We start from the raw sequence: 21,955 nt of genomic DNA on the forward strand, positions 1-21,955 counted from the left end.
TCTACGACACACAACAGTGGTCCCCTAAAACTGCATCACCTGGCGACCTTCCAGCCGCCTGCGCTCGGTGCACTTCTCAGCCTGTGTCCCCGTGGGGAAGTGATGCCTGGTTGTATATATGCAGCCCGGAAACTCGTCACAGGGACTGCGTCGTGTGGTTGTGGAGCTGATGAGCGGTGTGCAAGCCGGAGGCCCAGGAAAGTGAATCTGGGTCTGCAGGCCCGGAATCAGCAGTGGCAGTGGTGTTGGTCTTGGTCTGAAGGCCCAGGAGCCGGGAGCTGCAGTGCCTGGGCGCAGGGGCAGATGGGAGCAGACAGAGGGAGGGGAAGCCAGCCACCCCGCTGGAGTGGGTGATGCCCACATCGGCGAGGGTGGGTTTTCTCCACTCAGACCACCGATCCTGAAACACTTGACACACCCACCAGGAAGTGATACGGATCCGCCCCGTGGGCATCCCTCAGCCTGCCACAGGGAGATGGGTGCATTGATGACTTTCCTGCAACAGTAAACAGAGGAGCAAAGGATCTTGGGTCTGGAGGAGGGGGAGAGGAGGAGTTCAGTTTCTATGGTCAAGCTTGACGGAGTGCTCCTTCCACCTGCTCACCGTCTCTTGGCCAGTCACATGCGTGTCTGTGTGCAGGAAAGGCTAGTCACATGACTGAGTCCAAAGTCAAGGCGGGGTTGGGGGGGTACGCCAGGCCCCGATGAGGCCAAGGGAAGGAGGTGGCATGCAAGGAGGGATAAAGAACTGGGGCCATTCAACTGAGAATGTTGAGCTGTGAGGTCACGGCAGGTAGGCGGGGATGTACTGGATGTAATCCAACGCTGGCTCCTGGAAGTAAAGTACATAGATTTTTTTTTTTGAATTAGATAGAGAGAAAGGTCTTCCTTCCGTTGGTTCATCCCCCAAATGGCCGCTACTGCTGGCGCTGCACCGATCTGAAGCCAGGAGCCAGGTGCTTCCTCCTGGTCTCCCATGCGGGTGCAGGGCCCAAACACTTGGGCCATCCTCCACTGCCCTCCCAGGCCACAGCAGAGAGCTGGACTGGAAGAGGAGCAACCGGGACTAGAACCCGGTGCCCATATGGGATGCCGGTGCCTCAAGGCAGAGGATTAACCAAGTGAGCCACGGCGCCAGCTCCCGAGAACATAGATCTTGGTAAGGAGGGCTGTTGGCCACTTAATTGGCTGCTGCAAGCCACTGAGGGCAGGGGCTTGTCTGATTCACTTTGGTTATTAATATGTTAAGTTTGTCAAAATGACTCCCTCCCCTGCTGGCAGCATTAAGGGTACTCAAAGCATCGGGAAGCTAAAAGCATAACAATTTTGTGTAGCGCATTTTATGTGAGGCTCGGAGGCCACTTGTTCCTAAAGGGGAAATCTGCAGTTGGAGGATGTGCAGAGCTCAGGAGTGCCCAGGCCCTGCCTTCAGCCCTTTTCCAGAGAGAACCTTCTAGAATAGGCCGGGTCCTGTTTCTTGAGCACCATTGACTTCCACAGAGCTCAGATTTTTTTTCTTATTAAAAGAGGCTAGAGCTGATCATCCCCATTCATTCTTTAAAAGATTTGTTTGTTTGAAAGGCAGAATGAGAGAGGGAGAGTGACAGAGGAGGAAGAGATCTCCATCCAGCGGTTCACTTCCCAAGTGACTGCAGTGGCCAGGTGCTGGGTCAGTCCAAATCCAGGACCCAGGAATTCCGTCCAGGTCTCCCACGTGGGTGCAGGGGCCCAAGCACTTGGGCCATCCAGTGCAGCCTTCCCAGGTGCATTAGCAGGTGTTACTGGTCACGGAGGGAAGGGCGGTTGACAGAGCGAGTGTCATGGGTTGTTTTCCTCGGCTCAGTATATAAATAAAAAGCCAGGAAACAATTTGCGAAGAGGCAGGAACTTTTATTAGAAGAGAAATTTTATTTGATTGGCAAGTGACAGAGAAAGCGCCTGGTCCAAGAGGAGCCCAGGCGGAGTGCCCGAGCCGGACACTGGCTTCGAGGAAGGGTCCTGGGGTTTTCAGGCTTTGGTAGCTGGCTGTTGGATCTTTCTATTGAAGTTGCCCATTGGCGTGGGGCTCATGGAGATCGCGGGGGTCTCCTGGAGGCTGTCCGTCTCCTTAGGGGCTCCGCCCTCCACCCCCTGGCTAGCTCTGGGTGAAAGAGCAGGGAGCTGAATTGGAAGACGGGACTCAAAGTTGTGCTCAGACGTGGGATTCTGGCATCGCACGTGGTGGCTTAACCTGTGCCACAACCACCCCTGCATCCATTTTTTTAAAGAAAGCTTTTATTTAATAAATGCAAATTTTCATAGGTACAGCTTTAGGGAATATAGTGGTTCCTCTCCCCATACCCGCCCTCCCACCCCCAAACTGTCCCACCTCCCACTCCCTCTCCCATCACATTCTTCATTAAGATTCATTTTTAATTACCTTTATATACAGAAGACCAACTCTATACTAAGTAAAGGTTTCAACAGTTTACACCCACACAGACACACGAAGTATAAAGTACAGTTTGAAGACAAGTTTTACTGTTAATTCTCATAGTACAACACATTAAGGACAGAGATCCTACATGGGGAGCAAGTGCACAGTGACTCCTGTTGTTGATTTAACAATTGTCACTCTTACTTATGATGTCAGTGATCACCCGAGGCTCTCGTCATGAGCTGCCAAGGCTATGGAAGCCTCTTGAGTTCACAAACCATAGTCAAAGTGGAAGTTCTCTCCTCCCTTCAGAGAAAGGTACCTCCTTCCTTGATGGCCCCTTCTTTCCTCTGGGATCTCACTCGCAGAGATCCTTCACCCTGCACTCATTTTTAACTCTAATGTGAAATATAACACACAGACATAAAAATCCCTCACTCTGTATCACAAAACAAATAGTTCTAAAGCAAATACCTTTGTAGCTACTGCCACGTCAAGTCATAGCAGCCTTCTGCTGCCCACGTGTTTTCTTGGTCAGTTCTTCTCACTACCTGCTAAGTCACTATTATTCTGATTTTTATGAAAATTAATCCCTTTTAAAAAGTATTAGTTTTTATTTATTTTAAGGGCATAGAGAGATGGATCGATCTTCATTTGCTGGTTCTCTCTCTCTCTCTCTCTCTCTCTCTCTCTCAGATTTATTTTATTTATTTGGAAGGCAGAGTTACAGAGAGAGCTCTTCCATCCACTGGTTCACTCCCCAAATGGCCACAAAGGCTGGAGCCGGGCCAGTCTGAAGCTGGGATCCAGGAGCTTCTTCTGGGTCTCCTGTGTAGGTGCAGGAGCCCCAAGCACTTCAGCTGTCTTCCGCTGCTCCCCCGGCCATTAGCAGGGCGCTGGGTTGGAAGTGGAGCAGCCCAGTGGACTAGCGCTCCTAGGGGACACCAGAGCAAGGGGTAGCGGTTTAACACGTTAGGCCACAACGCCGGCCCCTACTGCTTCACTCTTAGAAATGCCTTCAGTAGCTGAGGCTGGGCCGGGATGAAGCCAGGAGTTCATTCCAGGGTTCTCATGTACGTGGCAGGGACCCAAGTAACCTGAGCCATGAGCTGCCGCCTCCAATGGTGTGCACCATCAGGAAGCTGGAGTTTCAGCTGTAGCCAGGACTGGACTCTGAAGTGCAGGTGTCCCAACCTGTCTTACTGCAGCAAACATTTGTCCTCTTCCCGTCCCTTAGAAAACAATTCACCCTTCAGGTATATATCCTTAAACAACAAAGTTCAGTGTTTTAACTTTATATAAAATGGGGACATTCTGTGTACTTTATTTTTGTTCAATATTATAGAAGTAAAACATCCCCACATTGTTGCCTGTGAATTCATTTTGGCTGGTGTATAGTATTCCATTATAAGAATAGAACTCTATTCGTCCTGTTGCTGGTGGACCCTTGAGTTGTTTCCAGTTTTTGGCTACTTTTGTACAAAGCAAGTGAAATATTGCAAGATGTTAATGGAGACAAATTTTAAATGGTTTGAAGAAGATTTGGATAAATATTGATGCCATGTCTACTGATGAAAGAACTCACTAAAAAAATTGGCTGTTTTCCCCAAGTATATATTTAATACAGTTTGATTGAAAACCTCCACATGTATTTACTTTTGGGTCAGACTTGTGAAGCTGATCAGACAGCTCATAAAGAAAAATGCAGGGCCAGCAGTAGTGAGACACTCTCGAAGGAAGGGGATAGAAGAGGAGGAGGGAGAGCAGCGATTTGGTCTCCCAGGCACCAAGACTCATTAGGAATGGAAGCGCCGTGGCCTTGCCCACAGCTGTATAGCATGCGGGAGGGAGGTGGGATGTGGTCTCTGCACACAGGGAAACTATGCATAGCACATGGCAGACTCACTGTGAATCCACGGGAGGAGGAGGAGGACCGAGGCAGTATATGTTGATACAATCAAATCTCCTCCAGTAGATTCCCACCTTGCATCTACCAAAAAAAAAAAAAAAAAAAAAATCCCGGATGAGGTTAACGGTGCTTAAACACTAAGTAAAACAAGGCTTTTCAACCCTGGCTACACAACACAATCATTTGTGGACCCTTTGTAAAAATATATATGTTATGTATATATATATATGTGTGTGTGTGTGTGTGTGTGTGTGTGTATAAATTCCAGGTTTCGGCCAGAGATCCCGACTCGGGTTGAACGTGGCAGAGCCTGGCAGCTGCCTGTTCTCAGAGCAGCTGTGTTGAGACATGATCTCCACGCACCTGCTCATTTCCAGTACGCACTTTGACGTGTTCCCACAAGCGTATCTACCTGTAGCGTCTTCACAGTCCTCAGACTGAAGATTCCCACACTCCCCAAGTTCCCTTGTGCCTCCTGGGGTTGGCACTCCACACTCCAGCCGGCTTCTAACACTTAGCTTAGTTTTAGGCATCAGCGTTTTAAAACACGCTCTCCAGTTACTGTTCGTACGTAACCAACTAATGATAAAATAGAACAGTTGATGATGTCAGAATAAAAACTGCTGTAAAAAGACATTATGAAGCCCAACAGCAGATCCTTGCAGTGTATGTAACTGACAAAGGATCAGTGTCCAGCATATATAAGAGCCACCAGGGGCCGGCACTGTGGCATAGCCGGTCAAGCCGCCGCCTGTAGTGCTGGCATCCCATGTGGGTGCCGGTTTGAGTCCTGGCTGCTCAACTTCCGATCCAGCTCTCTGCTATGGCCTGGGAAAGCAGTAGAGGATGAACCAAGTCCTTGGGCCCCTGCACCCGTGTGGGAGACCTAAAGGAAGCTCCTGGCTCCTGGCTTCAGATCGGCACAGCTCCGGTAATTGTGGCCATTTGGGGAATGAACCAGCAGATGGAAGACCTCTCTCTCTCTCTGCCTGTACTTCTCTGTAACTCTGCCTCTCAAATAAATAAATAAATCTTAAAAAAGAATGTTATATACAGTAATATGCCATTTGATTAATGAAACTGTGGAAAATAATAGTTCCTATTTTTTATATAAGTGAATAAAATATATTAGCATGACTGTTAAACATGGAAACATATGGCTCCAAAGGTGCCCATAAATGTTGAATATCTTTAGTGGTTGGGGAAATAGAACCTCAATTTTTTTAAAGATTTATTTTTATTTTTTGAAAGAGTGAGAAGGGGGGTGGAGGGAGAGAGAGAGAGAAAGAGAGAGAGAATCTTCTGTCCTCTGGTTCATTTTCTAAATGGCTTAAACAGCCGGAGTGGAGCCAAACCAAAGCCAGGAGCCCAGAGCTGCTTTTGGGTCTGCCATGTAGGTGCAGGGACCAAGCACTTGGGCCGTCCTCTGCTGCTTTCCCAGGTGCATTAGCAGGGAGCTGGATTGGAAGTGGAGCCGCCAGGACACAAACTGGTAGCCATATGGGATGCTGTCACTGCAGGCAGCAGCTTAACGCACTACACCACAATGCCAGCCCCAAGCCTCAATGTAAGATTTTATTTTATTTAAACCATTTGAATCAGGGGCCGGCGCTGTGCTGTAGTAGGTTAAGCCTCTGCCTGTGGCGCTGGCATCTCATATGGGCACCAGTTTATGTCCTGGCTGCTCCTCTTCCTATCCAGCTCCCTGCTAATGCTCCTGGGAAGGCAGCAGAGGACGGCCCAAGTGCTTGGGCCCCTGCACTCACGTGGGAGACCTGAAGAAGCTGCCGGCTCTTGGCTTCGGATTGGCTCAGCTCTAGCCATTGTGGCCGCTTGGGGAGTGAACCAGTGGATGGAAGACCTTTCTCTCTGTCTCTCCCTCTGTCTTGACTCTGCCTCTCAAATAAGTAAGTAAATCTTTAAAAAAAATTGAATCCAATGTGGTAAGAAGTTAAGCTTTATTAAATCTGGATGGTTGATACCTGGATTTCCATCGTGTGGTTCTGTGGATTTTCCTTTCTCTGAAAGAGTTGCTTGAGAAGGAGTCTGAAACACTGTAGATCAATGACATCAACGAATGACATCAGACTGAAGGGAAAAAATATATGTTAGATCAGTAGACTTCCTGTTTCCATGTGGTGGTGGCCGGAATCTCTCTCCCACATTTTGTAGTAATGGCCCCCGACCCTGTACCTGCAATTTAAGTACCCTGAACTCTTGTATCAGGATTATTCTAGAATCTGTAAGATTTTGGGGGTGTGTGTTGGTCACGACTGGAGTATACTAGAAAACCCAGATGTGGAAAGGAAATGCCTACCTTGAGTGTATTCACACCATTATATGTGAAACCCTCTTGATTTATCTTCCTGGTAGTTTTATACTGATGGTTGTTACATTTCTAAATTTGATCAATACTGAGATTCAAATATGTCTGAATTTTGTGGTCTTTTTTTTTTTTTAGATTTATTTATGTATTTGAAAGGCAGAGTGACAGGCAGAGGCAGAGGTGGAGAGAGGGGTCTTCCATCTGCTGGTTCACTCCCCAGATGACTGCAATGGCTGGAGCTGTGCCTATCTGAGTTCTTCTGGGTCTCCCACGCGGGTACAGGTCTCCCAGGCCATAGCAGAGAGCTGGATTGGAAGAGGATTGGCTGGGACTTGAACCGGCGCCCTTATGGGATGCCGGCACTGCAGGCAGTGGCTCTTTACTCACCACGCCACAGCACCAGCCCCATGGTCTTTAGATTTGTAAATGTTTGGAAGAATTTATTTGTAGTCGTCATCAAGGGTTGAATTTCAACATTCTAACTGTAAAACCAAGGAGAAGCATGTCCCCCAGTTCTTATTTTGTTTAATCAAGTGTGCAGCCTGATAGAATATTTGTGATGTTAGCATTTTTCTTGTAATGAGATAGATGCGCCATTTACAGTATCATCTACAAATCGTCCAATAATGTGCACAGTGTAATTCACTTTTATCCTATGTAATTTAAGACAACTTTTCATTGGGCGGTGAACCAACGGCAAAGGAAGACCTTTCTCTCTGTCTCTCTCTCTCACCGTCCACTCTGCCTGTCAAAAAAAAAAAAAAAAAGAGTAGATTATTACTTAGCTGGTGAACACAGAAGAAGTTAGCCTTTTATAGGCGTGTTCACTTTATCCTGGGTGACAGTTACGTCTCTCAATAATTACGATGGGTGATACCCACACGTGCACATCAGTGCATGAGCAGTATCCTTGGGGTCCTGTACCGATGAGCACTCTGCACGTTGGTCTGATTTTCAAGGTGAGAAGGTATCCCTTTCTCAACGCAAAATTCTACATCTGCAGACAGTGGGATGAGGAAAAGACCGTCCTCTCTCCATACACTACAGGAGGTGAGGATTCGTGACAAATCATCGTTGTAACAACCCTGCTTCCCAAGAGCAGTGGGAGTTCCTTGGAACAGTAGACGCCCTTTTAAAATTCGATTAGAGAGCAAAGACAAGGATACAAGCCGGATTATTTAAAGGTAACCTCTATCCTTAAGACATGTCTTGGGGTGGTAGAAGCAAAATGATTTGACATAAACGGGATATTTATACCCTTGCTGTTATCATGTTATAAGGCACGATAACATGGGAAACTTACCCAGTAATCGTGGAAAAGTCGTTTCCGGGTAAGTAAAAGGATCAAACAGTTGGAGGAGAGAGAGTCTAGGTTCAGGAACACACGCGGAGGCGAGGCCAAGGTCTGTGCTGTGAACTCCCACCTCCTGCGTTTGGTGAGGATGGCCGACGGTCTCTGTTGTCGTTTGGTAAAACACATAGAGTTTGCCGTCCTAGTTATTTTCAAGCTCAGTGAAAGGCGCTCCCGTTGTTCTGAAACAGATATCTAGAACTTTCTCACCTTGCGGAGCTGACACTCTGTAGTCACTAAATCGCGGCTCCCTTTTCCTCACCGCCCCGGCCTCTGGCAACCACGCTGCCGACAGGACATTCGCCGTCCTGCGCCGGGCCTGTCTCACTTCGCAGAACATCACCCGGTTCGCCCTGTTGTACAAGCCATAGGGTTTCCTTTCTTTATTGTGCTGCCGTGAACATGGGCAGGCAGGTGTCTCTTTGATGCTTTGCTTCTTTCAGATACACTCGTATACCCAGAAGTGGGGTTCGTGGATTGGGTGGTAGCTCTGTTTTTATTTATTTATTTTTTTTAAAGATTTGCTTGTCTATTTGAAAGGCAGAGTTACAGAGAGAGGGGGAGGCAGAGAGAGAGAGAGAGAGAGAGAGAGAGAGGGAGGGAGGGAGAGAGATTGAGGATGAGCAAGTGAGCATATCTTCCATCTGCTGGTTCACTCCCCAAGTGGCCACAATGGTCGGGGCTGGGCCAGGCTGAAGCCAGGAGCTTCACCCGGGTCTCCCACATGGGTGCAGGGGCCCAGGCATTTGAGTCATCGCTCTTTGCTTTCCCAGGTGCCTAGGAAGGACACTGGATGGGAAGTGGAGCAGCTGAAGCAAATCTTGAGCTTGAGACTTGAGCTGGTGCCCATATGGGATGCTAGTGCTTAACCTACTCCACGCCACAGCGCTGGCCCTGTGTCTAAGTTTTGCAGCAACCTCCATACTTTTCCCCGTAATGATTGCACCATTTATAATTCCACCAACGGTGCACAAATGTCCTCATTCAGCCATGTCCTCTGAAACACTTGTCATTTTCTTTCTTTTCCTTAGTAGTAGTCATTCTAATTGATGTTAGGTGACACCTCATGGATCGGAAGTGGAGCAGCCAGGACTCGAACCAGCACCCGTATGGGATGCCAGCTTTACCCGCTATGCCACAGTGCCAGCCTCGATACCTCTATTTTTAAAAGTGGAGATGAGGAACAAAGTCTGATCTTTTCAAAAACCGTGACTGTGGTTCACTGTAACTAAGAGGCTTTGATTTCACAGAACGAGCGATGGCTGTGTTTGCGGAAGAACACTGGGCTGTGGGGCACAAAACACTCGCCTGGGGGCTTTTGGCTTTGTCTCCAGTCTTCTCGACTCACAAAGAAACAAAATGGAGACTGGCTGCCATCTTTCCCGTGGACCTCTTCTCTGGTTTTGGACTGCTTGTTTAACCACCCCTCCATGTGGAAAGACCGGAAATGCAAACGGGCAGGTCTGTGGGAAGCCACAGTCCCGGGCACCTGCTGCTGATTTTGAGAGGCGGCGTCTGTGGGTGAGGGAGACTGAGTCGGCTGGACTCTGGGACTTTGCCTTTCCCTGTAAATCCCAAGGATTTCTGGAAAGGGGCAGGACTTGGTCTGGAAGAAAAGGCAGCCGGGTCAGGTCCTTGTTTTTAGGCCGAGAAGAGCATTCCTTGTTTTCTGAGATTTCCAAAGAACTCCAACGTAATCCACATGTTCCCATAAAACCCCTCTGTTTTTTGGGGGGAGCAGAGTATTTTTACATGTCTAAATTTGCCATGGGGGTGCTAAGTCACCCTCATTAATTGCTTTGGGTTAATTGTTCACCCCAGTTCCTTTCTGTGGCAAATCCAAGAGCGTTGAGCCGAGCGCCCCGTGCAGTCAAACTGGACACACTTTGCACAGATATGCTTGATAATTGCCTAATGAGAGATGAACTTGCATCCTTGTAGAACCGCGTAGTCAGCTGGGGGAAGTAACAGCCTACTCTTTCATTCTTTCCCTTCTTATATAAAACCCGTAGTGATTGCAGTTGAAGACAGGAGCCAGTTCATCCCTGTTGTTGTTGTTTTTTTTTTTGGGGGGGGGGGGGGCTCAGGAGTGTTTGCTGAGTACCGAGGGCTCAGTATGCACCCGGCACTGTTCTAAACCCTGCCTGTGTATTCACTCGGCCCCCACGACCCTGTGAGGCAGGTCCTGCATCGACCTCGTTTTACAGAGCGAAGGGTGGAGGCCCAGAGTGGTGGTGCGGAGTCCGCGTGCGGTGCTGTCAGCGCCGCCTGGCCAGTGGTTCTCATTTGTTTATTCTGCCCTCCTCAGCGTTTGTCTTATCGCCATGGAGCATGAGGTTCTGATCGCATGGGGCCTGAGGTTCTTCGTGTCTCCCCGGCCCTCGTGTGTGACCCATGCCTCTGGCCCGGGGGCCTCTCAGAGTGGCCAGGGCTTGGAGAGTGCAGCGGCAGAGCAGTGACTGAACCGCACGGCTGGAGGCGCCCTGGCAGGTCTGTGGGTCCCTGCCCGGCAGGTGGCCTGTCGCACCCCACCCTCCGGCTTGGGGTGGAAGTTGCATGCCTCTGTTTCTGAAAACCTCCCAGGGACTTTGGGTGCACCTGCAGCTTTGGGAACCACTAACTCCTGTGGCTCCCCAACCAATGTTTGAATCACTTCTTCAACACCTGCCACCTAATGGCTGTGTAGTGCCTGGGACGTCCTGCCTGTCAGAGGTAGCTCCCTGGGCCACCCTGCCTTTGGGGAGACTGGAGTCTCACTGGGGAGGGCATAGGTTTCCTAGGGCTGTCCTGACACTGCATCACAGTTTGAGTGGCTTAAACAGCATAACATTTACTGTCTTCTGGAGGGCAGAATATTCTAGAAAGTATTTCTAGAAGTCTTCGATGAAGATGCTGGCAGGCCTGTGATCCTTCTGCCGTCACTAGGGAGGGCTTTGTTCTAGGCCCTCTTAGCTTCCGAAAGTCCCTTGGCTTGTGGCATCCTCACCCCAGTCCTCCACGCCATTCTCCGTGCGTGTGTGGCTCCGTGTCCAAAGGACTCGGTCCTCTGGGGTTAGGACCCTTCCTGTGACCATCATCCACAGAGATTCTGCTTCTGGACAAAGTCTCGTTCACAGATCCTGTGGGTTGGGGCGGTGACATCACTAGTGGTGGTGACGGCAGACATGGTTGTACCCTGAGCAGGAAAATAGGGCCTGGGTAGCCAGAAGATTAGCAGATCAAATCAAGGCAGCACTGAAAATGTAGGTGTTGGTGTTGTAGAGCGGGACAATGAGATGAGCAGATTTCAAGGGTTTGGATGGAAAGTAACGTCACAGACTATTGGTGCGACGGCCTGCCCCGCCAGCAGCATTGTGGGCGGGAATGCAGAGAGGGTCCAGTCGCGTGGTCCTCGCTTGGTGGCTCTTTCTCCCCAGCCCCGTGTGGCTGTCCTTCCAAAGCCGCCCCGGTACAGGCACATCCCTGCCTCGTGCCTGGCACCCGGCACATGAGCGTCAACCGTGCTGAAGGGCACGGCCCTGCGTAGCGGGCAGACACAGGCCAGTGGAAGTGCTCGCCCTGCCCCTGGCTTGGTCCTCCTGGTGCACCCTGACCGTGAATCAGTGCAGGTGGGATCCAGAGCGTGAGGACTTTGTCTTTGTTCCTACACAGAGAAAATCAATTCTGCAAGAGGGTTGTTGCGACTGTGTGCGGTTCGCTGGAGTTAGCAGCAGAATCATCAACTTTAGAAAGAAATGAAATAGAGCTGGGGAACTGTTAACATTTCAGGTAAACAAATGACCTCTCTCCTTATTCACTGAACATTCTGTGTCCAGAGGCGATGGCTGGTGACCCGAGCCCATACACTACCTGTGGCACCGGAAATGCCAGACAGGTGCTGGGTGACTTTGCCCCTCTTTCTCCGCTCTGGGAGCTGGTGCTGCTTTGCTGCAGGGGCCCTCACTGCTGAGCGCGCCTCCTGAAGCCTGCATGGGAGCGGCGTGTGGCCTGGCAGGCAGGACGGACGCTGGGTAGACTTGGTTCCACCCCTGACTCCGGCTCTCTGCCGGTGCTGACCCCTGGAGACAGTGGAGATGGCTTAAGTGATGGAGTTCCTGGCTCCCAGCTTTGGCTCCACCCAACTCCAGCAGGTGCAGCCATTCGGGGAGTGAACCAGCTGGTGGGAGTGCTCTGTCTAAAAAAAAAAAATACTCCCCCAAAACAACAGAAACCGCAGCCTCCTGTGGGGGAAGCAGGACCTTGTTACCTGAGCTGGTGCCGGCCCAGCAGACTCCGTGATGAGCACGGACGTCACCGAGCGGTGCCGTGCCTGGGCCTTCTCTAACCTTTCTTCAGGGTGCACCCAGCTCCTGCTTTCTGTTGGGTCGGCCCGGCGAGAAGCCCGTTTTGGGGGATGGCGCCGACGTGTTAAGCGTGGCCCTGGGAGGGTCATGAGTGTATCTCTGTGGACAGACACACCCAGACCAACACCTTCCCAGCTCCTGTTCTCCTGGGATGCTGCAAACTCAGCCCTGGTTCAGTCGGCGTTTTCTCCGCTCTCTGCAGCCTACTGCCTGGCACAGAATTTCAGAGTGGGGCCACAGGCACCTGATTTGGCTCCTCTTCAGCTCCCCCCCAAACCCACTGCTGAGTTGTTCCTAGCTCCCTAGAACAGAGATCAGCAAGTTTCTTTCTTTTATCCTTCCTTTTTTCCTTTTTTTTTTTTCCCTGTAAAGGGACAGGCAGTAAGTATTTCTGACTCTGCACCCTGGCTAACCCTAGACAGTGTGTACATGAGTAGTTGTGTTTGGGTTCCAATAAAACTGTATTTATAGGGGCCAGTGCTGTGGCATAGTAGGCCTGTGGCATCGGCATCCCATGTGGGCACTGGTCTGTGTCCCATCAGCTCTCTGCTATGGCCTGGGAAAGCAGCAGAAGAGGCCCAAGTCCTTGAGCCCCTGCACCTGTGTGGGAGACCCGGAAGAAGCTCCTGGCTCCTGGCTTCAGAGTGGCTCAGCTCCAGTCATTGCAGCCGGCTGGGGAATGAACCAAAGGGTGGAAGATCTTTTCCTCTCTCTCTCCCTTTCTGTCTATACCTTTACCTCACAAATAAATGAATAAAAACAAAAATCTTTTTTAAAAAACCCACTTTATTTATAAGAGCAGGCTGTGGGGTGAGTGGAGCCCGTGCAGGTCTCTCGGCGACTTCGGGGCCTGTCCTCGGTGGGCAGGGGGTGTGGCTGCGCTCCTGCCTTGTACAAAGGGGAGGCTACACGGAGTTCTCTGGGGCCTTCCTGCTTCGCGGGGGAGGACAAGGGACAAGGGTTGATTTTTTTTTTTTTTGCTGCCAGCTGGTGGAAGTCTGATGGGCCCGCCCCCAATTCCCCGACTTCAGGGTGGTTTGAGGCTCCCAGGATTATGCTCCTCTTGCAGTGCCACACTAAGCCGGGGGGACCCTGAGGCCACTTCGGGCTCTCTGTGCCTAGTGACCCCTGCCCACCCCGAGCCCCGTCCAGTAAAAGGCTCTGGCAGCCTCTGCTCTTTGAATCCCAAAGCCATCCGGGGAGTTGCAGTTCTCCAGGCCCCCTATATCCTCACCCACCCTCAGCCTTCTCCGCGTCCCTCTGGACTCCTCTTTCACGACCGGGAATGTTTATCAAGTGGGGCACAGCTGGCTCTCATTTGCAAAGGTGAAGTTGGGGGTGATTGGTGTGGTTTAGAGATGCTGCCGGGGGTGCTCAGGCCTGCACTGGAGTTTTCTTAGCTCCGCTCTGGCTCTGTTCCTGATCCCAGCTTCCTGCTGATGCACAGCCTGGGAGGCACAGGTGATGGGTGGCGCCGGCAGTGGGGTCCCTACCACCCATGCGGGAGACCCAGATTGCGTTCTGGGCTCCTGGCTTTGGCCTGGTCCAGCCCTGGTCCCACCAAATGCAGGCGTTTGGAGAGTAAAGCAGCAAATTGAAGACCTCTGCCTTTCAAATTCAACAGAATACGCAAAAAATTATAACAAGGCAGTGGGTGTTGTGACACAGTGGGTTAGGCCCCCACTAGGGAGGGAAGGGCCAGTCGGAGGGCCAGTCGGAGCACCAGCTGCTCCGCTTCCTGTCAGCTTCCTGCTATGGGGCTTACTTAGAGCATGGGCGCGTGGGAGACCCCATGCAGCTCCTGGCTCCTGGCTGTGGTCTGGTGGAGCCTTGGCTGTTGTGGGCATCTGGGGAGTGGACGACCAGATGGAAGACCTCTCTCTCTCTCTGTGTCACTCAGCCTTTCAAATAAACATGTAAATAAATCTGTAAAAAGTAGCAGTTTCACGCACACAGCTCGCCTTCAGGATGCGGGCAGAGGTCCGCCTTGAGGAGTGGCTCAGCTCCCTCTCCCGGGGACTTGATGTGCTTCGCTCGCTCAGAGGCTCCCGCTGTAAACGCGGGGTTTCTGCATCCCCCCACAGGTGCCGTATGCCTACCTAAGCATGCAGGTGGAGCGGTGTGAAGACTGCTCCCTTCCCAGGTTTGACCCCGTCTTGGACGAGGGTTCCATTTCGGCACAGCTGTGTGGTGTTCCGTCCAGTGGAGGTCCCAGGACTGACTGAACCATCTCGCTGCTGTTTCCTCTCCCTCCCTCGTATGACCAATGACGCACTGACCGCGCCGGTTCCTTAAACGACACGCTCTCGGCTGACCTTGGCTTGAGAAATGGACAGTCGGTGTTTCTTCTGCTTGTGGTACTTTTTTCCTTTTTTTTTTTTTTTTTTAAGATTTATTTATTTATTTGAGAGGCCGAGTTATGGACAGAGAGAAGAGACAGAGGGAGGTCTTCTGTCCACTGGTTCACTCCCCAGGTGGCTGAAACAGCCGGAGCTGGGCCTGAAGCCAGGAGCTTCTTCCAGGTCTCCCATGTGGGTGTGGAAGCCCAAGCACGTGGGCCGTCTTCTGCTGCTTTCCCAGGCCATTAGGCGGGAGCTGGGTCAGAACTGGAGCAGCCGGGACTCGAACCGGCAGCACCCATGTGGGAAGCCAGTGCCACAGGCGGAGGCCTAACCTCCTGCACCACAGCACTGGTCCCTGACCGTGATACTCTGAACACACGGTGGTGGAACCATGCCTTATCATCCTCTCAGAGTCAGATTTCCAACCTAACTGTTCATGCCAGTTGTCCTGTCGCCATTTTTCGATTTAATAAATGTTAACACAAACTGATAAAATATGAGGGTTGAGACGCAAAAGCCGTTTTGAGGGAAGTTCACTCGGTTGCTCTGAATAGATTTGCTAATATTGAACCACCAGATTTCTGCCAAATAAGGCATCGCAGAGACAGCCGTGCAAAACAGTCTTGACAACAAAGCAGAGAAATCGGGAGCGACTGCTCAAAGTGACACCATTTTAAAGAAAAAAAACCTGAAGGTTATGAAGTATTATGAGCAAAGTTTTTGCAAAACAGATGAAGCAGAAATACAGGTGACCTACAAGGGCTAAAACCACACATGAATCTGCTTGAAATTAAAGGGACTTTTGAGGGTAGCGTCTCCCCCAGGCACTTCCGGAATTAACCTGTTAGTGACCAAGCTGGGCCACACTGAATGCGCAGGTGTCTACTGTAGGGTTAACATGACCTGGTCTGCAGTGGGTGTTCTGGGATTTCTGGTGGTTTGTGGGCTTTCGATTTTTATGGAAATTCTCAAGTTGCCCTCTGTGGGCTGTGGGCTGTGGGCTGGTTTATGCTTTCGCCAGCAAAGCTTTGAAAATGCCTTTACCCCCACCCTCATCATTGTGAGGTTTGAGTCAATTTTTTTGACTTTTTGGTTTACAAGGGTAGGTGGAAAATGTTATTTTTTGGAGTCTTTCTTCCTTTCTTTTTTTTTTTTTTTGACAGGCAAGTAGACAGAGAGAGAGAGACAGAGAGAAAGGTCTTCCTTTGCCATTGGTTCACCCTCCAATGGCCGCTGCGGCCGGCGCACCGTGCTGATCTGAAGCCAGGAGCCAGGTGCTTCTCCTGGTCTCCCATGGGGTGCAGGGCCCAAGCACCTGGGCCATCCTCCACTGCACTCCTGGGGCATAGCAGAGAGCTGGCCTGGAAGAGGAGCAACCGGGACAGAATCCAGCACCCCGACCAGGACTAGAACCTGGGGCACTGGCGCCGCAGGCAGAGGATTAACCTATTGAGCCGTGGCGCTGGCCTGGAGTCTTTCTTTTAAAAATTATTCTTATTTACTTGCAAGACAGAGCCAGACAGGTAGATCTTCCATTCACCAGTTCACTCCCCAAATGCCCGCCGACAGCCAGGGCTGAGCAAGGCTGAAGCGGGGAGCCGGGAGCCAGGAGCTGCAGCTGGGGCCCCTACAGGCGCGGCAGGGACCCGCGTACAGGGTGCTCATTAGCAGGGAGCTGGGTGGCAGCAGAGCTGGGGCTGGACCAGGCTGCTGTGGGGGAGGCGGTGTCCTGAGTGGCGACTTCCCTGCCTGCCCCTTTACATGGCTGACTGTGGCTCCTAGGAAGGTTAAGCTCCTGTTTGTGGCCCACGTTGTATTTTTATGGACGTCACTGCTGCAATCTCTCTGCCCTGCCTGTTCCGCTGTTTCAGCTCTTTGAACTTTGTATTTTATTACCCATTCGCCCCCTGTTTTCTTTTCCGTCTTCTAAAGTTCCTTAATTACCCTTAGAGCATATTTTTCCTTATGAACCTTAGAGTCAGCCTCCCAGCTCCAGAAACGTCTAGATGTTTTTCCCAGCTTTGTTTCAAATTAATGGTTTAATTTAGGCAGCGATGACAGTTCGATGATAAGAGTTTCAAGAACCAAGTATGCCACCTCATTTATTCGAGTTGTTAATTGTGTCCCTCTGTAGCTTTTAGAGTTTTCTTTAGAAGAATTTCCATGTTTCTGGTGGAACATGTTTCTGGGTTTTTCATTTCCTTTTGTTGCTATTGTAAACGGGATCTCGTCTTTCATAACACGTTCTATTGGGCCGTCGTTTCTGTGCAGGAAAAGTATTGATTTTTCCAGACTAATTTTGGACTGAGCCACCAGACTGAATACTTATATTGTTAATAATTGTTCAGACGATTCTCTGGGGTTTGTACATGTATAATAACATCTTCATACATAATAATGACTTTATTTTCTTCTCTTGTGCCTTTTACGTGTTGTTTCTCTTTTTCTGCCCCTCCTGTTCTTTTACATCAATAATATGAGTTAATTGTCAGATACAGTGTTTGTTCCTTAGGTTTATGTCTTGTCTTCCGCACAGCCTCACCAACTCAGTGACGAGTTTACATTTTATTTTTAGTGTTGTGTTTTTTTTTTTTTTTCCCCTTCTCCTGAAATATTAGCCTGGATGATGGGGCTGTCTGACTGAGAACAGCACAAAGCTTACAGATGCCATGAAATTCTGGATAAAAGCCCCATTTACAGCAATTACTTGAAAATATTTTCCTGCCATATTTGACACGGAAATTGGGGTCGATGTGGGGAAGTTAATTAGCGCAAGACATTTCTTCCTCCATTCTTTCAATAAAGAGATTGGCTTTCTATGTGAACAGTGCGTAAGTGAACGCTCAGGTTCTATTGCAGTGTAGCTTTAAGCATGTGCAGCCTGGAGCTTTCGAGACCTGTTTTGCTGTAAAGCCAAGGTGTGGTAGGTCATGGAGCATCTTCTCTGTGCGGTTCCTTATTTTTCTAAGATTTATTATTTATTTGAAAGTCAGTTAGAGAAGGAGAGGCGGGGGTGGGGGTCTTCCATCCGCTGGTTCACTCCCCAATTGGCTGCAATGGCCAGAGCTGCTGCAATCCGAAGCGAGGAACCAGGAGCTTCTTCCAGGTCCCCCATGTGGGTGCAGGGGCCCAAGGACTTGGGCCATCTTCCACTGCTTTTCCAGGCTGTAGTAGAGAGCTGGATTGGAAGTGGAGCAGCCGGGACTCGAACCACGGCGCTGCAGGTGGTGGCTTTACCTGCTATGCCACAGCGCCGGCCCCTGTGGGGTTGCTGTTCATCACCAGTTTAGTCTTTAGGATCCAGTAGATGTGCAGTGACCATGAACCCAGCACCACGGCAGACCAGGGGAAGCCGTGACTTGGGGCAAGTGGCACGGTGGGCAGGCTGGGCTGTCAAGGGCAGGTGAGCTCCTGGTGGGGAGAAGCCAGGCTCAGACACGATAGAAGGCGAGAAACACGAGTGAGTTCTCTGGTTCTCCCTGCAGCTGGAGGCCAGCGTCGGGCGTTAAGTAGGGCAGAGTTGTGATGCCAGCTGGGACTGTTGGAGCTGGAAGGGACTCCGGGAATCCTCCTCAATCAGCCCCGATCTGCCCAGAGGCGTCCTCTCCAGCAGTCCTGGAAGCGGCCGTGTGGCCTCTGGCTGGACAGTGGGGGAGAACTTTCCCAAGGTGACCTTCTCTGGTGTAGTGCAGCTCCGTTTATTAGAAAACCATTGGGGCCGGCGTTGTGGTGTAGCGGGTAAAGCCACCGCCTGCAGTGCTGGCATCCCATATAGACACCGGTTTGAGTCCCAGCTGCTCTACTTCCAATCCAGCTCTCTGCTATGGCCTGGGAAAGCAGCGGAGGATGGCCCAAGTCCTTGGGCCCCTGCTCGCATGTGGGAGACCCGGAAGAGGCTCGAGGCTCCTGGCTCCTGGCTTCGGATCGGCGCAGCTCTGGCTGTTGTGGCCATTTGGGGAATGAACCAGCAGATGGAGGACCTCTCTCTCTCTCTCTCTCTCTGTGTAACTCTGACTTTCAAATAAATAAATAAATCTTTAAAAAAAAAAAAAGAAAACCATCATTAGTATTTTTAAAGCCAAGTTTAGCATCTTGTGAGCCGGCAGTTTCCCAGTGAGATAACTTCAGACACTCCTGGCCTGTGATCTCTGTTGGTTTGGCAGCCGGCAGCTGGCACTGCAGCCTGGAGCTGAGTCCCTGAGGTCCTTTCCGAGAGACCCGAGCTGCTGTCCAGCCCGTCCTGCCTGCTCCTTCAGCTCGTCCAGGGAGCTCACGTCTGCTCAGGTTTCTCACCCGTGACCCTTGGCTTTGAATTTTTTGGAGGCTGTCTGTGATGCTTGTAAGTGGTTAGTCTCTAGAATCTAATTTATCTTTTTTTTTTTCTTTCGAGATCAGGTATTCTCTATTCCTTCTGGACCCAGCTGGGTCTTAGATTCCCAACTGTTTTGTGCTTCCCCATTTTTTGGTGCCATTTCTTATGAGATTTCTCCTGCCCCTGGGCTCTGTAGAAATCATGTCTTTGAGGTCCAGCTCCAGTGACCCCTCTTTCATACCTTCTGTGACCTCCATCACCCTCTGAGCCTCTGGTCGCATTTGTGTCCCTGTCCCCGTCAGAGGGGTGCCTGGGGAGACTACTTTTGTATCGCCTCGTTTGCATGCAGGAATTGGCAAACTCCCCGCTGTAGAGACCATTTGTAATGCATTCTGTGTCTTCAAGTTTGGTGCTGAGGGCATGTACAAGCTGCTCAGTGAGAATTTAATTATTGATTGACAGACACAGGAGAGAGGGAGGCTTTGGAGCCGCTGCCATGGGGAGTAAGTCCTGACGCTCACAGCTGGCTGAGGAAGCCCCAGAGCCCGCGGAGCCTTGGTTGCTAAGTGAGCTCAGGTGTCCCGCGGCTCTCTGGGCACGCAGTTTTGTCCAGGAGCGGTCAGTGGAATAAGAAGAGGCCTAGAGAGAGTGCCCTTGCAGGCGGGCGTGACGTTGAGAAAGAACGCACATTTAACCGGCTTCCTCCCTGGCTGGGCACTGTGGTCGATATGAGGTGTGGGTGATTTAGTTTGGACTTCATACCGCTGTGTGAGGTAGGCAATATTCTCTACTGGTTTACAGTTGGTGAAACCTAACCCTGGAGAAGTTAAATATAAGACCCAGGGCTAAATGGCTGGAGAATGATGTCCCTGGGAATCCAGTCTGGTTCTGTCTGACTCCCAAAACCTCTCAGGCTGTTAGTTCAGGGCAGTGGGGACGATTGAGCGCTCCCAGCAGCAGGGCCGGCTTGGCAGAAGGTTGGGTGACAGAAGTTAGTTACCAGCGGGAGGAAGATGGGGGCGTCTGATAAAGTACCCTGTGTGTGGGGAGGGAATCGGTGCTGGTGATCACGTGGACCCCAGGAACGCAACCTGAGGATGAGAGAGACCTGGTGACCCCGGTCGGGAACGGCTCACCCAGTCTGGAACCCCTGGCTCCCATTTGTTTCATGCGTAGTCGTCTTACCCCTTCTTCTGGACAGTTCTGTGAGCTGGAAACTTCGAGTTTTTGCAAGACAGCATGTTCTATTTTTGAACAACTTTTGGGGAAAATAAGTCTTTGTATTTCATTTTTTTCTACATATTTTTATTTATTTGAAAGGCAGAGTGACAGAGAGGGAGAGACAGAACAGAAAGAAATATTCCATCTGCTGGTTTGTTCCCCAAATGGCTGCAGCAGCCAGGGCTGGGTCAGGCCAAAGCCTGGAGTTAGGAACTCCACCTGGGTCTCCCACATGGGTGACAGGCCCAAGCCAGGCCCATCTTCTTCTGCTTCCCCAGGCACATCAACAGGGATCTGGATTGGAAGTGGAGCGGCTGGGACTGGAACTGGCACTCATGTGGGCTGCCAGCTTTGCAGGCAGAGACTTAACCTGCTGTGCTGGCCCCGGTCTTTTTATTTCTGTGTTAAAATGAGACCATGGCTTGGGGCTGGCGCCGTGGCTCACATGGTTAATCCCCCACCTGTGGTGCTGGCATCCCTTATGGGCGCCAGGTTCTAGTCCCGGTTGCTCCTCTTCCAGTCCAGCTCTCTGCTGTGGCCCGGGAGGGCAGTGGAGGATGGCCCAAGTGCTTGGGCCCTGCACCCGCATGGGAGACCAGGAGGAAGCGCCTGGCTCCTGGCTTCGGATCAGCCCACTCTGGCTGTAGCGGCCATTTTGGGGGTGAACCAATGGAAGGAAGACCTCTCTCTGATTCTCTCTCACTGTCTAACTGTCAAATAATTTTTTAAAAATGAGATCATGGCTGGGCAAAGAAGAAGACGAGAGGGAGATGATTCTCGAATCCTAGTTGTCTTCAGTGAACAGATTTTCCTAATTAATTTTCTTAGGTTTTCTTAGGCGCCCCATGCTTACCGTGAGAGAACTCTTTAGAGCAATCTAGAAGCCTCAGATGCCCAAGGAGGGGCACAGCCGTGAGCTGAATCACCCCTTTCTGCCCGGTGGGAACCCGCTTCTGTGGAGGACTGCTCTGGGGCCAGGGGACATCCGATGCTGGGAGAAAAGTGATTTCTTTTCCTCTGTAATTCACTGTGGGATCTGGTTTACAAGAAACACAATCGTAGGCGACTCCGGCGACTCTGCCCGGCATCCTGTTTTTGCCTTCGCTGCTCTCTGACAGCCAGCCTGCCTGTTTACACCCATACCTCTCTCCAGCAAACAGGGAGCAGGCAGCAGGCAGAGCTTCCTGCATCTCCTGAAAAACACGCCGTAGCCAGACCCCGCTTCCACCCGCGTCCAGGCTCCTTCCCACGCCACCTCCCACAACCCACAGGCTCAGCATCTTTTTGGGTATTTCTTTAAAAGATGTATTTTACTTACTTAAAAGGTAGAGTGACACAGACAGAGGGAGAGGGAGAGAGACAGATCTTTCATCCACTGGTTCCCTCCCCAGTGGCCACAACAGCTGGCACTGGGCCAGGCCAAAGTCCAGAGTCTGGAGCTCCATCCAGGTATCCCAGGGGGGTGGCAGGGGCTCTGCTACTCGAGTCACCCTCTGCTGCTTTCCCAGGCGTGTTAGCAAGAAGCTGGATCTGAAGTGGAGCTTCCGGCTAATGGCCTAGGAAAAGCGGTGTGAGATGCCCCAAGTGTTCGGGCCCCCACTACCCATGTGGGAGACCCGGAAGAAGCTCCTGGCTTTGGCCTGGCCCAGCCCCTGCCATTGCAGCCATTTGGGAAGTGAACCAGTGGATGGAAGACCTCTCTCTCTCTCTGTCTTTCTCTCTGTGTGACTCTTTC

General features: G+C 50.9%; 1 protein-coding gene across 13 annotated transcripts in view; it reads left to right on the forward strand.

Moving 5' to 3' along the window:
* The window catches only part of SLC39A11 (solute carrier family 39 member 11), a 444,641-nt gene that overhangs the window by 144,686 nt on the left and 278,000 nt on the right, over window positions 1-21,955 (forward strand). Inside the window, exon 1 of one of the 13 annotated variants that reach the window (XM_070060381.1) lies at window positions 10,349-10,492. The exons of the other annotated variants lie outside the window; for them this stretch is intronic. The gene's annotated coding sequence lies outside the window, so the exon portion shown is untranslated. Of the gene's footprint in view, window positions 1-10,348; window positions 10,493-21,955 lie in introns of those variants that run through there. 13 annotated transcript variants of the gene reach the window in all.

The sequence above is a fragment of the Oryctolagus cuniculus genome, chromosome 17, assembly GCF_964237555.1.
Source record: "Oryctolagus cuniculus chromosome 17, mOryCun1.1, whole genome shotgun sequence".
NCBI lineage: Eukaryota > Metazoa > Chordata > Mammalia > Lagomorpha > Leporidae > Oryctolagus > Oryctolagus cuniculus.